The sequence below is a fragment of the Piliocolobus tephrosceles genome, chromosome 8 (genome assembly GCF_002776525.5).
Source record: "Piliocolobus tephrosceles isolate RC106 chromosome 8, ASM277652v3, whole genome shotgun sequence".
NCBI lineage: Eukaryota > Metazoa > Chordata > Mammalia > Primates > Cercopithecidae > Piliocolobus > Piliocolobus tephrosceles.
The window spans coordinates 98,633,517-98,647,943 of record NC_045441.1 but is presented as its reverse complement, the minus strand read 5'-3'; positions in this window follow the sequence as shown (position 1 = coordinate 98,647,943).

Genomic DNA, 14,427 nt, shown 5'->3' with positions numbered 1-14,427 from the left:
TACATGTGTGAGCCGCCACGTCCGGCCCTTCAGTATTTTTCAAAATGACATTTGCCATCCACTAGTGGGCTGCAAAATTCATGAACATCATTTTGGATAGAATAGAATAAATAGAATAAAAAGATATCAGAGTTCCTCACACACAAATAAAGGTTGGTAATGTCTCATAACATTTTGCCAGGTGTGTATTTTCATGTGTATACATTCATATAACTACGTTATATTGGGTTGTAATGTAAAACATATTTCTTGTAATGGATCATGGTCAAAAGTTTGTGAAGTCCTGGTCTGATTAGTATCAGGAAAGAGACAGGTTGCATTTCCAGCCCTCCTGAGTTGCCCTGAGTCTCCCATTTCTCTCTCCACCCCTATGGGATTCTCTGCTGATCAACTCTGAGATCGACAGAGGCAGGAGGCAGAGCACTCTCTGGGCAGATAGGGGAGGGCCCCTGGAGAACTTCCCACCCACCAAGGTCATTGTGCACAGGCCGCTTGCCTAAACATGCTTGCAGTGAAAAATTCTGTCCCTTAACACATGCGCAGTAAGGGAAATAAATCAATGTGGAGTGGCTCAGACTAAGGGCCCACATGTGCACTAGAAGGACGGGTGGAGCCACCAGGAATTCATGCCACATACAAATAGGGAACCCAGCCCCATCAGCGGACTATAGAAGCCCCTTGTATTCAACTGTGAAGAGGGCCAACCAGCAACCTGCTTTCAAGACCCCTCTTTTTGCTCTTTCCTTTTTGCTTCATAAATTCTATTCCATTCACTCTTTGATGTCCACATGCCTAATTTTTCCTGGTCAAGAGACAAAAACCCAGATCTAGCTGAGCTAAGAAGTAAAAAAGCCTGCATCAAGACCACTGTTCAGATGCCTCATAGTGACCATCACAGACAGGGTACCAGTAAAAGATGAAGAAGGGACAAGCCACACCTCACCTTCATTCTCTGCACCCCCACTGCCCATGTCTTGTTCACTCAGCACCTTGCAGATGAGAGTATAAGCCTGGAGTATAAGAGGTACTTAACAAGCGTGTGTTGAATGAATGAATGGCTGAATCCCAGACAGCAGGGTTGTAGGTAAAAAGGCCCTGAGATGTGAGGGAGCAGAGCACAAATGTGGAACTGAAACTCAATGCCTGTTCTCCCAACTACACCACCCCGCCTAAGCTTACACATAACATTCATTAAGGGTCTGGTCAGGTTTCCAGGCAGAGTGTTCTCCTCCCCACCGCTTTGCCAGGTAGCAAAGGGCTTATTTCCCCAGGCACATGAGCTACGTGTACATACTTGGAAGAGCTCACCTTGGCATGAACAGAGGGACATCTCTATCACAGACTGAGAAATGCCAATTATTCTCGAAGGCCACTGGCTTCTGGAAGACAGGGAACTGCACTCTAGCAAGGCAACGGAATGATTCATTTCCATGGGACCTGGAGAGCAGTAAAGCAGACAGTGCAGGACTGAGAGCTGAGGGGCCATGCAGGGGAGGGCTGGGCTGGGAGCAGCTATTACAAGGGAGAAATGAGAAGGACTGTCTTGGGAGCAGTGGCAAAGGGAGATCTAGCCCCTTTACCCACAGAAGTCCTCCTCCATGAATGTTCTCCCCCTCAAGACTCCTGCTATGTCTTGGCTTTGTGCCGCTGGGGCCGATGGTGGCATTACAGGGGCTACTTACAGTCACTGATAGTTTACTGTTCCAGAGGCGGTGGTTCCAAAAGGGCCTCTGATCCATGTCATATGGGCAGCTCCCAGGGAGGAGCTAGACACTTCATCCAGGCGGGCCCTGCCAGGCGGGCCCATTCTGAGCATCCCAGCACTTTGGGAGGCTGAGGCGGGCGGATCACGAGGTCAGGAGTTCGAGACCAGCCTGATTAATCTGGTGAAACCCCATCTCTACTAATAATACAAAAAAAAGTAGCTGGGCGTGGTGGTGTGTGCCTGTAATCTCAGCTACTTGGGAGGCTGAGGCAGGAGAATCACGTGAACCTGGGAGGCAGAGCTTGCAGTGAGCCGAGATCGTGCCACTGCCCTCCAGCCTGGGCAACAGAATGAGACTCCATCATTCTGCCAGGCAGGCCCTTTCTGGGCATCCCCCTGTCATGAACCAGGTTTGAGAACTCTATAATCTCACACAGCACCAGTGAAGCAATACGCTTTGGGGGTAGGGCACTCACAGAGCTAAAGGAGAGCAAGAAGAGTGAAGTGACTGTGCATCCCCCATTCCCTCATCATTCCTGGGTGGGGGTGAGCTGGGCCGACAGTGCTGTCCTGTGTTCTGCTGCAGGACCACACAGGCGACTTGGCTCCAGGCAGAGGAGATATGCAGACATTGTCCAGATGTTGCAATGCTTCCTGCATGGAAGAGGGGTGGGGAGGGTGAAGAGGAAGCCTCCAGCCCCACAGCAAAGGGATTGTGGGCACCCTCTTGCTGGGAAGCGGCCTGGCCCCAGCTGGCTCATGGTCCAAGCAATGCAAGGAGCTCCCAGGGTCCCTTTCGGATGCCCCTGCCTTTGCTCTGCTGACCCAGGGAGAGCCACATGCTCCCCAGCATTGAGGCCAGCTGTGGCACGGCTCTCTGAACACTGGGCCCTCCATATGCAAGGTCCCCCAGTTGTTCACGATTTCGAAGAGTCTGTTGTATGCTGATTGCCACAGTCACTCCCGTGTAACTCCAACAATGAAATGGGGCTCCATGCCTACCTACAGGCCACCACTACACCAGCAGGGACCTGTGCCCTGGGGGTGAAGCCTGCGAAAGGGATGAGAGACACGGAACTTTCTCTCCCTGCTCCCGGAAAGACCATTTTTGGTGCAGTGTTTTGTTCTGTTTTATTATTTTATTTTATTTAGGTGAAACAAACACCTGGTACACAGATCTTCATCCATTTTAAATGCCTCTCTAACCCCTTACGGGTATTGTAACCCCTCCTCGCTCCCATCCTGCATGTTAATTTGAATATGAACTTAATGGACTCTAAATAACTCAGCCAAGATACCATTTTTAGTGCAGCCGAGCAGATGTGTTTCTAAGGAAATGTGCTTGCATGGGCAACGTCACCCAAAAGGCACCTCAGTGAGCGCCCTTCCACCCAGGGGAACCCAAAGGGAAGCCGCAGCACAGCCAGCCTGGCATAGTGCTGTGGGGGAGAGCATGGGGTGGCCGCCCTTTCTGGGGGATTTTCTTGTGAAAATGCTACCCCGTCTTCCTCGGGACTTGCCTCTGCTTCAAGTTTCCCCTCCCTTCTTATGGAGCACCTGCCAGATGCTGTGCAAAGGACTCTGCCCCTGACTTCAAGTGGCGCACAGATAGCCCAGTGCTGGGAAAACAGTCTGTGCTCAACTATTTTAATGGATTCAAACCAGAGATCAGGCTTTTAAATTCCAGCTAGCCAAGTCCCAGCACTTTCGGAAATTCTGGGTAATGCAAGACAGGCCAAGGAGTGCTTAGCTTAGCCTGGGTGCACTCATCCCCACAGTTGTAGAATTCTTATCCGAAGTCTGAGATTCCTAGTTTGGGTCTTGGCAAGGACTCAAAGAGACTCCTTAGGCTAGCTGAAAGCTGGAGCTGTCACTCAGGCTGGTTTTATCCCCTCTGCCCCACCAAGGACCGTTCCTGAAGCTGCACTGGTGATGGAGATGTGGTTTGAGGCACAAAGCAGCCTAAATCTACACATGGAACTTTCTGTGCAGCCGCCTTTCAAGAGAGCACAGGGTACCCCTGCATTAGCTACAGTGTGCACAGCTGAAAGAACAAGGTTCCAGATCTCGCTCTAGCTCTGCACCTAATTAGCTGAGAGACCTCACCCTTGCTGGGCTTTTCTTTTTTCTTTTTCTCTCTCTTTTTTTTTAGATGGAGTCTCATTCTGTTACCCAGGCTGGAGGGCAGTGGCACGATCTCGGCTCACTGCAAGCTCTGCCTCCCAGGTTCACGTGATTCTCCTGCCTCAGCCTCCCAAGTAGCTGAGATTACAGGCACACACCACCACGCCCAGCTACTTTTTTTGTATTATTAGTAGAGATGGGGTTTCACCAGATTAATCAGGCTGGTCTCGAACTCCTGACCTCGTGATCCACCCGCCTCAGCCTCCCAAAGTGCTGGGATTACAGGCGTGAGCCACCATGCCCAGCCTGGGCTTTCCTTTTTTCATCTGCATAACAAGAGGGTAAAGCAGATTAAAACTCCATGGGGAATTTCCTCCTCTCTAAACTGTGAAACTCAGAATTGTTACGAGGATTAAATTTGATAAGGTATGTGCAAAACTGAGATGCAGAGCCTGGATTTGCCTGGGCCATCAATTCCAGACACTCTCCTACAGGATTTGCCAGCTCCTTAGATCAATGACTTAACAGAAGCCTGGCTGAGCCCAGATTAGGTCTCCCAAATCCTGGGCTTGGGGGTCTGTCCTGTCGAGCCACTTTCTTAGAGCCAGGTGATAATCAAAGACCAGGGTGAATGGCCAGAAGTGGGGACTCCTCCCCTATGCCCATCCCCTGCTCTGAAAGTCCTATCCCTAGTGGCATCAAACAGCACCATGTCCTTAATGAAAACCCCAAGTAAAGAGTGGTGGCTCATTTACCCCCCTCTACATTCCAAACATCTTCCACTTGCACCTTCAAAGCCTGCTGTTGCCTTGGCCATCTCTCTGAAACTAATAACAGTTGGCTTGAAGCACCGAGAGGCAGGAGGAACCGGGCTGGGAGGAAAATCCCATGATGCCCACCTATGATATTTCTGCTGTCCCCACCTGGAAGGGCTCCAAAGTGGGCCACCCAGCAGGTCTCTATGAAAAAAGATCTGATGGCTCCCCAGAGAAATTCCACCTAGCGGAAAAAACAGTGAGTCTTTCCTGAGTGCTTACTGTGTGCATGATCTCACTTAACGTACCCATGCCACTATGGGGCAGACTTATGACATCATCATCCCCATTTTACACAGTAGGAAACACAGCTCTGAGATATTCAATAACTTACTCAAGGTCACACTGTTCGTAATCGCAGAGCCAAAATTTGAGCCCAAGTGCATGAAGTATCAAAGTCTACACTCTTAACCACTAAGCTGTGTCTTCTCCAAAGTGGGAACAGGTCACCTTGGTGTTGTTCACTTAGCCTAGAGCCATTTTTTTGTCTTGAGACACTCATTTGGCACAGAAAGTCAAATAAATCACCAGAACCTGTGGGATTAAATAAATCAACCCTAAGCAAAGACCCTACAACTTAGAAGAAACAAACTACTAAGGTTTGCAGAGTTGCATCTCTGGGACTCAAAGAGCCTTTAAATATAAAAAGGGATTAAACTTTAGTGATAGCATTCTAGGCTTTGGCAGAAGTCAGCCCAGGGGAAGATGTAGCTGCCCCAGCTTAATACTCTGTCCCAACCAGGGACAAGGCCAGAACATTCAAATCAGGGAAGGGGGACTTCGAGTACAGCCCTATCAGATTTCCTCCTACTGCCAACCCTGGTGGTTAGAGATTTTCTTTTATTAAGAAAAGCAGTGTTCTGGTGTCTTTCAGTTCATTAAAAGGCCACACGGTTAATTAATGTCAGAGCTGCCAACCCTCCGTACGTGGGAGGCCTGAGCCAGGCCTCCCAGGTAGACTCTCCTGGTTATTTGGAAAACACTTTGGCTTGAAGCTGGAGGTTCTGGAGTTGCCATAGAGTGTTGCTGCAACACGACAGGATAAACTCAGACGAACAAGCCAGAGGCCAGCATGTGGATCCACAGCCCTGCCCTCAGCCACAGGGGGAGGCTATAGGGGAAATGTGTCCTTGTCTGGCTTCAGAGAAGGAGTTGAGAATACTCAACTCAACTCTGTGCCCACAGCTCAACTCTCATGGTCTCTAAAGGCCAATGGGCCCACAGCGAGGGTGGTGTGCTCTGTGCTGAGGATATTGAAATCCATGCTGAGCAGTTCCTCTTTCCTCACAGCCCCACAAAGTCAGCCCTCTGGCTCCTGGAAGCAGATCACTTTCCCAGAGACAGCTGATGAGTGGGACATAGGAAGAAGAGAGGTGCTGGAGGTGAAGCCAGTCCTTGATAATTATTATCATTCCGTCCCCTGCCATCATCTTGCTTTTCTCATATTATTTATAGGACGGGAGAATGTACCAGACACACAGATCATGGTAGCTGTCATACACACCATTCCCACCTAAGAAAAACTGCCCAGTCACAGCCCCCGAGGAGGGAAGTGTCCCCAAGCTGTCCCTCATTCAGCGTTTGCCTTGTTCTTAGCCATGTGACCCACACCTCCTCTTGACCAGCTGTGATTGGACAGGGACAGACGCCTTGCCCAAGACCTCCCATCCAGGGACTAGTGGAATTTTCTGATGTGGCCCAGCTTACCACCTCTGCCCAAATGATAATTCAAATTAGCAGTTAGATCAACTGAATTATCTTTCCCTCTGCGAAAACTAATTTTAGGGTCTAAAGAGAATTTCTTTTATAGAAACATGATCTCACTGTGTTGGCCAGGCTGGTCACAAGCTCCTGGCCTCAAGTGATCTCCTGCCTTGGCCTCCCAAAGTGCTGGGATTATAGGCATGAGCCACCGCGCCTGGCCAGGAAACTGATTTTAGAGATAAAGAGAAAATGAGCCAACTGGTAGCAGAACAAAAGTCACGAAGAAACATTTAGAAGAGGTGAGTGAATAGCGAAGGCAGAGAGTCGTATTGATGCCAGGGCCCTAGGACCAGTGGTTCTGAACCCAAACATCTCTGCACACCCACAGTGGCTGGCGGCATACCTTGCACAGGTGGCTAACACATTGTGCTCAAGGTAGAAAATGCACCTTTTGTTGCAACTGAGGATATGTATTGTTACAACAGTGCTTGTTGGACAGAATGTTGAGAAGAATACTCCTTGTAGAATGGGAGAATCCCAAACACACACATCGGAGGGAAGAGGTAGAGTATAATGACAAGTGTGTGCCAACACAACCAAGTTTCCCAGAATGTGTGAAAACTCTATCTTGTGAGGACAGAAGAGAGCACAGCTGGGGCCATAACAGTTATTCTCAAAGATATGGGCTTGCAGAGTAACCAAGTTAATGCTGTAATAACCAGGGATGTAATTTAATTCCTCTAAAGGCTTGCCAAAAATTCTAGGATTTGAACATGTGCCATTGTATTAGTCAGGACCTTTTGGTTTCAAGTAACAGAAACCCAACTCAAAATTAACTTACAAAGGAATCTGATGGTTCATGTCATTGAAAAATCTAGGGATAGAACAGACTTCAATGATGGCTGGCTACAAATGCCCAACATCATCAGGAATTATTATTTCTCTCTTCTTATGCTTCTTTCCTCCATTTGGCATTATTCTTTGGTTGGCAGGCTCTTCCCACACTCAACAAGGTAACCAATATTGGCTTCATGCTTCATATTGACTTCCTTCCAGCTTAGCAGCATCAGCAGATAAGGAGTAATTCCCTAGATCCACAGCACAAGTCCCAGGGTAGTTCTCACTGGTCCACCTTGGAACATGTATCCATCCCTGAACCAATTAACAGAGGCAGGGAGAAGCTGTGATCTGATTGGCCTGGCCTGGGTCATATGCCCAGTTCTGGAGCCAGGGCATGATGTCACACAAATCCTCGCCTGTCTGGTCACAGGCTTGATCCCACTGCCTTTGGTGCGTGTTACGATTATCATCTCTGCCTCTGCTGCCTCTGGGGTGCCATGTCCCTCCGCCATGTTCCACCCCATCACCAAGAACAATCCCACACAGCAGCTTCTCCCTCGCTTTTCACTCTTCTGGACTGAAACCTCATCATATTGCATCCAATCCACAGAGCCTATGTGACGTGCCTGTGTCCTAGCTGCAGAGGAGTCTGAGTAATTGAGTTCTGATCTCCACCCTGGTGAGGTGGCACCCCTCACATGGCATATTTTCCAAATTTAAGAAGGTTCTTCAAATGATGATGGGCTGGCACCAATATAACTTATACCTATTATGCTACACCACCCTTCGAGAAGTCAGATCTTCTGCTTCTTCTGGGTTCTGGACAGACTGAGTAATGGAGCGAACTCTTTATTTTCACATGTGACATCCCAATAAAACATGATTCTCTGTTCTTTGCAACCAGAAAGAAACCCAGTTAACAAACACAATTTGGCCAATGTAATTTGGACAAAATTTAGCTTGGAGACAGTGGTTTTCATCCCAGCAGGATTGGCTCACAGAAGCTCATGGCTTCTTTACAAGGAAAGGCTCCAGTGGGGCTTTTGAGAGGGTCTGGAAAGCATGACCACATGGAGCCCTCCCAGGAGTACCAGCCCACAGACATTTAATATGCCTTGTTCCAGAACTCTGCAAATGCCACACTGGGCTACCATTTAACCACAAGTCATCCTCAGCTATTAACAAGAAGCTGGGTTGCAGGTAGGGACCCCCTAGCAAGGGTCTTGCTAGTCCAATAATTCCCCTTCAGAGTCTGGAATCCTCTGGCAGCGCTTCCCAGGGGACTGAACTCTCTGACCTTCCTCCTGTGGCGTCTGCTGCTCCATCAGGAGCTGAAGCCAATCAGTAAGAAATCATTTTTGAGTATCAACCATGTCTCAGGCATTGTGCTCACACTGGACATGCTCTGTCTCCAGGGAGCCTTCAGACAAGGAAGCTGGTCAAGGCTTAAATGGCATGAGAGGAGGCCAGGGAGGGAACAAAATGTTCAAGTGCTATTATCCAGAAAGAGATGCATTGTTTTCATTTCTAAGCAGATTTATTGATCAGGGTCACTATGGACAGCAAGGTCTTTGACCTAATATAGAAGTATAATCGTTCTATTTTCTGAGCAGGTCAACAACAAAGAAATTTCTCTGACTGGAGAATTCATTTGTGTAAAAGCCATCTGAAGATTTCACCATTAAATACGTTTAGTTATATTGAATAAGTGAAGAGAATAAAATTAGAGGAAATAGTGACCACTTCAGAAAATCTAGATGGCGTAGAGCCAGTTGGCTTCAAGCGATTCTCCTGGCTCAGCCTCCTGAGTAGCTGGGATTACAGGCATGTGCCACCATGCCCGACTAATTTTTGTATTTTTAGTAGAGACTGGGTTTCAGCATGTTGGCCAGGCTGGTCTCGAACGCCTGGCCTCAAGTGATCTGCCCGCCTCAGCCTCCCAAAGTGCTGCGATTACAAGCATGAGCTACCGTGTCCAACCTGGAAGTCCAGTCTTTTACCAATGGCCCCCGGCCCCACCCCTGACTCTCCTCAGAATACTGACATGTTTCACAAAGTGGGAGGGTGGATAGTTGTTCAAAATATGCGCGCTTACAGCAAGGGGAAAGAGGAAATGTCTGATTTGGACCCCAAATCTCCTCCAGGAATCTAATCACCCCGTGGCCCACCGGCCTTGCTATTTCTGCAGAGGCGGCAGGTGCCCCAGGAGACCACTAGGTGGCGCTGTGAACCTGTGCGAGCGCTGCCTCACCCTGCAGGCGCACACCAGCGCAGTCTGTTTTCAATCAACACCTTGTCAGTTTTTCTCCCCGAGGCCCCAGGGGTGTGCTAGGAATTTTTATTTCTTGAGAAATACTGTGATTCAGCTGCCCTTTGTTGGCCCTGCTGGAGAGAATGAAGGTTGTGCTTGCTCCTGCCAGCCCCCCAGGCAGGGGAGTCCCCTGTAAGCTCTCCAGGCCACCAGCCTCTCTCTATGTCCCTACCTCCGGTTATTCCTCTTGATTCTCCTTTTTATCTTTCTCTCTGGGTGCCCGGTAACACCGATGTGCTGCTCAGGGAAAGGTCGCCATCCCGGAGGCCTCCTTCAACCCTTCTAAATTTCACCAGCTCCTAAATAAACTAGCTTGCAAATTCTGTCCTTATCCTCCCCTTCTGAATCTGCTCCCAGCCTTGCCCCTTTCTTTCAAAGCAACCACAAGATTGAGGCAGTGTTGGGGATGGAAGCAACAAGAGGCTCAGCTATCTTTTTAATTTCCTTTTTTTTTTTTTTTCTGACACAGGGTTTTACTCTGTTGCCCAGGCTGGAGTGCAATGACACGCTCACAGCTTCCTGCAGCCTTGACCTACTGGGCTCAAGCAATTCTCCCACTGCAGACTCCCTAGTAGCTGGGACTACAGGCCTGAGCCACCATGTGCAGCCAATTTGTGTATTTTTGGTAGAGCTGGGGTTTCGCCATGTTGGCCAGGCTGGTCTCAAACTCCTGGACTCAAGTGATCTGCCTGCCTCAACCTCCCAAAGTGCTGGGATTACAGGCATGAGCCACCACACCTGGCCAAGGCTCAGCTATTCTTACTAGGCTTGTTAGACTCCACTTCTGGCACACAGGGGCTTAAAAGTCAAATCTGCTTTCAGATCCTACCTCCCTCTGCCACTTACTAGCTGTGTGACCTCCCACCCTTTCTGAGCCCCAGTCCTTCATATGTAAACTAAATTTACACATATAAATTCTACATTAAATAGAATTATAAATGTGAAGACCCCACGTGATCTGGCATGTAGCAGGCATTCCATAAATGTAAAGTGCTTTTCCTTATGACTACAGGGACACTTACCCAGTTCTGAGCCCATCTGGGTGCTGTCTTGGTCAGTGGCCATAGTTTGCTTGGCAAAATGGCAGGATAGCTGTCCTAGGCCCTTTGGAAAAAGGCCACTTGTGGGTGGAGCAGCCGCTCACTCCCTCCTCCAGAAGGCTTGGTGCCGCCACATTCCCTGGTTTCCAGCTACCACATTGCTGCTGTGGTATTTTGGGGTGGCCACAGGGTGGAATCTTGACCTTGGATGCCCTGTGCCTGTTCTTCTCAGGCATTGAGGCCACATACCCTGAAAAGCTTGGGAGAAGGTGGAGGGAAGGGAGACCCAGTCTTTTACCAGAGGCGTTTCTGGACCATTCACTGGACGCTAAATGGCAAATAGAGGAGTCACGCCCCTGCTGGCCAACATAGGTCACTGCAGCCCCTCAGCCTTTGGGAAGAGGCTGTCCCTGAGTGATTAGGATCTCTGCTTGGAAGGCACTTTACAGCCAGGATGAGGCTGCTTTTGTGGAGCGGCAGATATGTCCGGTATGTGTGAAGAACAGCGAAAAGAATAAACATTGCCTCTTGCATTGCCCAAAGCAGTGTGCTGGGCTTGGCAGGGGTGCAGGAGGCCAGGGGGTGTTGCAGACCCCTAACTCAAGCCTCAAAAGACAGGACATGCTCAGAACACGTTACTCCTGCAGACACTGGTGTTGACTCTGAACCTGTGAAGATTTCTGCAGCCATGAGCAGCACTAGACTTTCAGGGTAGAGAGCTGTTCAGCCAGAGGATCTATCTGGAGGTCCAGTCACCTGACCCCTTTTCCCATCAGAACACAAATCAAAGGCCATCACTAAGTCCTTCCTGCCTAGGCTCAGAGGAGACACACTCGGTTGCCATCCTGGCTCTGTCACCTCTGGACAAGTCTCCTAATCTCTCCAACCTTTAGCTTTCTCATCTGTAAAGTGGATACGATCCTCAAGACGCAGACCATTCTCAGAGGCGTGTCATGAGGATTATAGATGGTGCAGGTGGAGGGCCCGTTTGTGGTAGGCATGCACTGCCATCATGAGGTTCCAGAGACCTCTCTGCAGGCTGCAAAGGTGTGGTGGGAGCTGTTGCTGTTAACCTTGGTGAGGTCTGCCAGCACTCCAGACCAGACTCCTCAAACCAAAGCAGACGGGAGCTGGGAAGAGCTGAATGCCCCACACTGCAGCCTGGGCTAAGGGTGCCTCACTTGTCTGTTTGAAAAACTTATGAAACCCTTGAGCATTGCTTGTAGGAATTTACAATGGTGCAGCCACAGTGGAAAGCAGTCTGGCAGTTTATCAACAAGGTAAATATAGTTACCACATCACCCAGTAATTCCATTCCTAGGTACATACCTAGGAAATAAGAACAAATGTCCACAGAAGAACTTGTTATGCAAATGCTCATTGCAGCATTATTTATAGTAGCCAGAAAATGGAAACAACCCAAATATCCATCAACTGACAAATGGATAAATAAAATGTGGTATATCCATGCAATGGGCTATTATTCAGCCATAAAAATGAATGAATGGACCTACAATGTGGATGAATCTTGAAAATATTATGCTAAGTGAAATAAGCCAGACACAAAAGGACAAACATTGTATGATTCCATTTCTATGAAATGTCCAGTATAGGCAAATCCATAGAGAGAGAAAGCGGTTTAGCAGTGCCAGTGCCTGGGGATGGGGAATGACTGTTAATGTGTGTGAAGTTTATTTTGGGGATGATGAAAATGTTTTGGAATTACATAGCAGTGATGGTTGCACAACTCCGTGAATATCTAAAAACCACTGAATTCTATGGCATGTGAGTTAAATCACAATAAAATTGTTATTTTAAAAAGGACCCTTAGCCTGCCAGCTGGAGTGTGCTCTGACCGTGGACCAGCAAATGAGGTGGGCCGTGCGGGGAGTGCAACTCTTATGAGCCTTGCCTATAAATCAGATTAAGCGACTTCCCTCCTTCAGCTGCACCAGGTTCTGAAGGGGCTGCAGCAGCCACAGGCTGTCTCTGAACACCACCATAATGAAAAGGCTGCTGAGGGCACTGCAGCACAATGCTCACTCCAGGCCCTGGGCCAGCCTCACCCGCATAGCCCAGCTCGCAGTCACATGGGAAGAATCAGAGTTTACGAGTGCGCCCTGCCTCAGTCTCAACCCTGCTAGGGATCATGTTTTCCACACCAGGCATCAGAACTGATTGTATGGTTTGTACCCATGGGGACAGTGGGATACACCATTTTAAGTGAGATCTGCCTCCAAAAATTTGGGCATCAGGCTCCAGTTTTCCAGGACACACTCATCTCCTTCTGTTCCCCCAAACAGACAAGTTTTCTAGGAACTTCAACTCTCTGGGGAGTCCTAGACAGAAGTCAGAGTTTCCTACAACAGAGGTCTCCTGATGTTTAACCAGAACTGTACTTTTTCAGACTAAGAGCCAATCAAATGAATCGTTCAGCTTGAGGGCTGCCTGCAACCACCTTCACAGCCGGGCACAGAGTCCAGACCTCGAAATCACCGGGTAAGCCTGTTTCCTGTTTCCTTGGGGCATTGACTGGCATCTTGTTGGGAAGCGCAATGTGGCAGGAATACTGACCGGTCTCTTCACTCTACCCACACACCTATGTGTGCACACATGACTGCCATCCCCTGCTACAGACCAAGCATGGGGCAGCCACACTCAGGAGAGTCACTCAGTTACCTAAAATGGCTGTATCTGGTAGCTTCCACTGAGCGAAGGGCTCATGCCTGCTGGGGAGCCTTGATCTCATACAGGAACAGGGCTCAAGAGAACTCAGGACTTCATTCACATCCGGGACGCTCCTTCACAAAGGTACCACAAGGTTTCTACTGTCCTCCACCTCTGCCCCTTTGACCCAGCCCCCACCATCTCATATCTGGATGAATCCAACAGCTACAGAGCTGGTCTTTCTACTTCTACCCTTGTTCTCTCCCTTCCTTAAGTCTCTTCTCAAATCAACAGACAGATGCTTTCAAAACATAAGTTGTGTCACTCCTCTGCTCAACACCATACAATGGCTCCCATCATACTGAGAGTAAAAGCCAAAGTCCTTACAGCGGCCCACAAGGCCCTATGTGATAGGCAAACTCCTCTCCACACACATCCCCCAACCCACACACCCCCACTCGCCACAACACACACGCTCACCCGCCCCCACCTCCCCACTGACCCCTCTCTGAAGTCCCATCCTCCAGCCTCATGCTCGTCATTCTGTTCCTCCTGCTGTTCTTCCACTTCACGTTGCCTCGCACTAACTGCCTGGAAGGTTCTTTCCTGTTATCTGTGCAGCCCCTGCCCCACACATCCACCACTTGAATCTCCCCTTACCACAGGGGCCTTCCTTGGCCACCTATTTGAAGTGGCCATCCTCCATAACCCCGACCCTGTTTATTTTTCTTAATGACACTTAACACCATTCACATATCTCTCATATATATACACACACACACACACACACACTTATATTTATATATGTCATATGTGTATATATATCTAATTTGTTTGTCTATCATCTCAGTGGGAATAAACAAAGACCAACCCTATGATAAAGTGAGGGCCATATATTCCAAGCTTGCTATATTAAGGGAGTCAGCAACTGGCACTTGCCTTTGGCGAGAGGCCCAAAGTCAGGCAGAGGAGAGGGACAGCTTCGTGGTGGAAACTGGGGAAGGCTTCAGGCGAGCCCTGCTTACAGGCTGTTAGCGGGAGGAAGCTGGAGGTGGGCTAGAGACAGGGCCGCCTATGTGATTGGTTAGGGAGCATATTTGGCTTTCTGTGATGGGTCCTAATTAGGACTCGGGGACAAAAATAGGGAAACTATCAGTTATTAACCAAGTTCTGGCCATTTGGGGTCCATTGGTACATGGGTTGTTTAGCTTCCTAGATTGT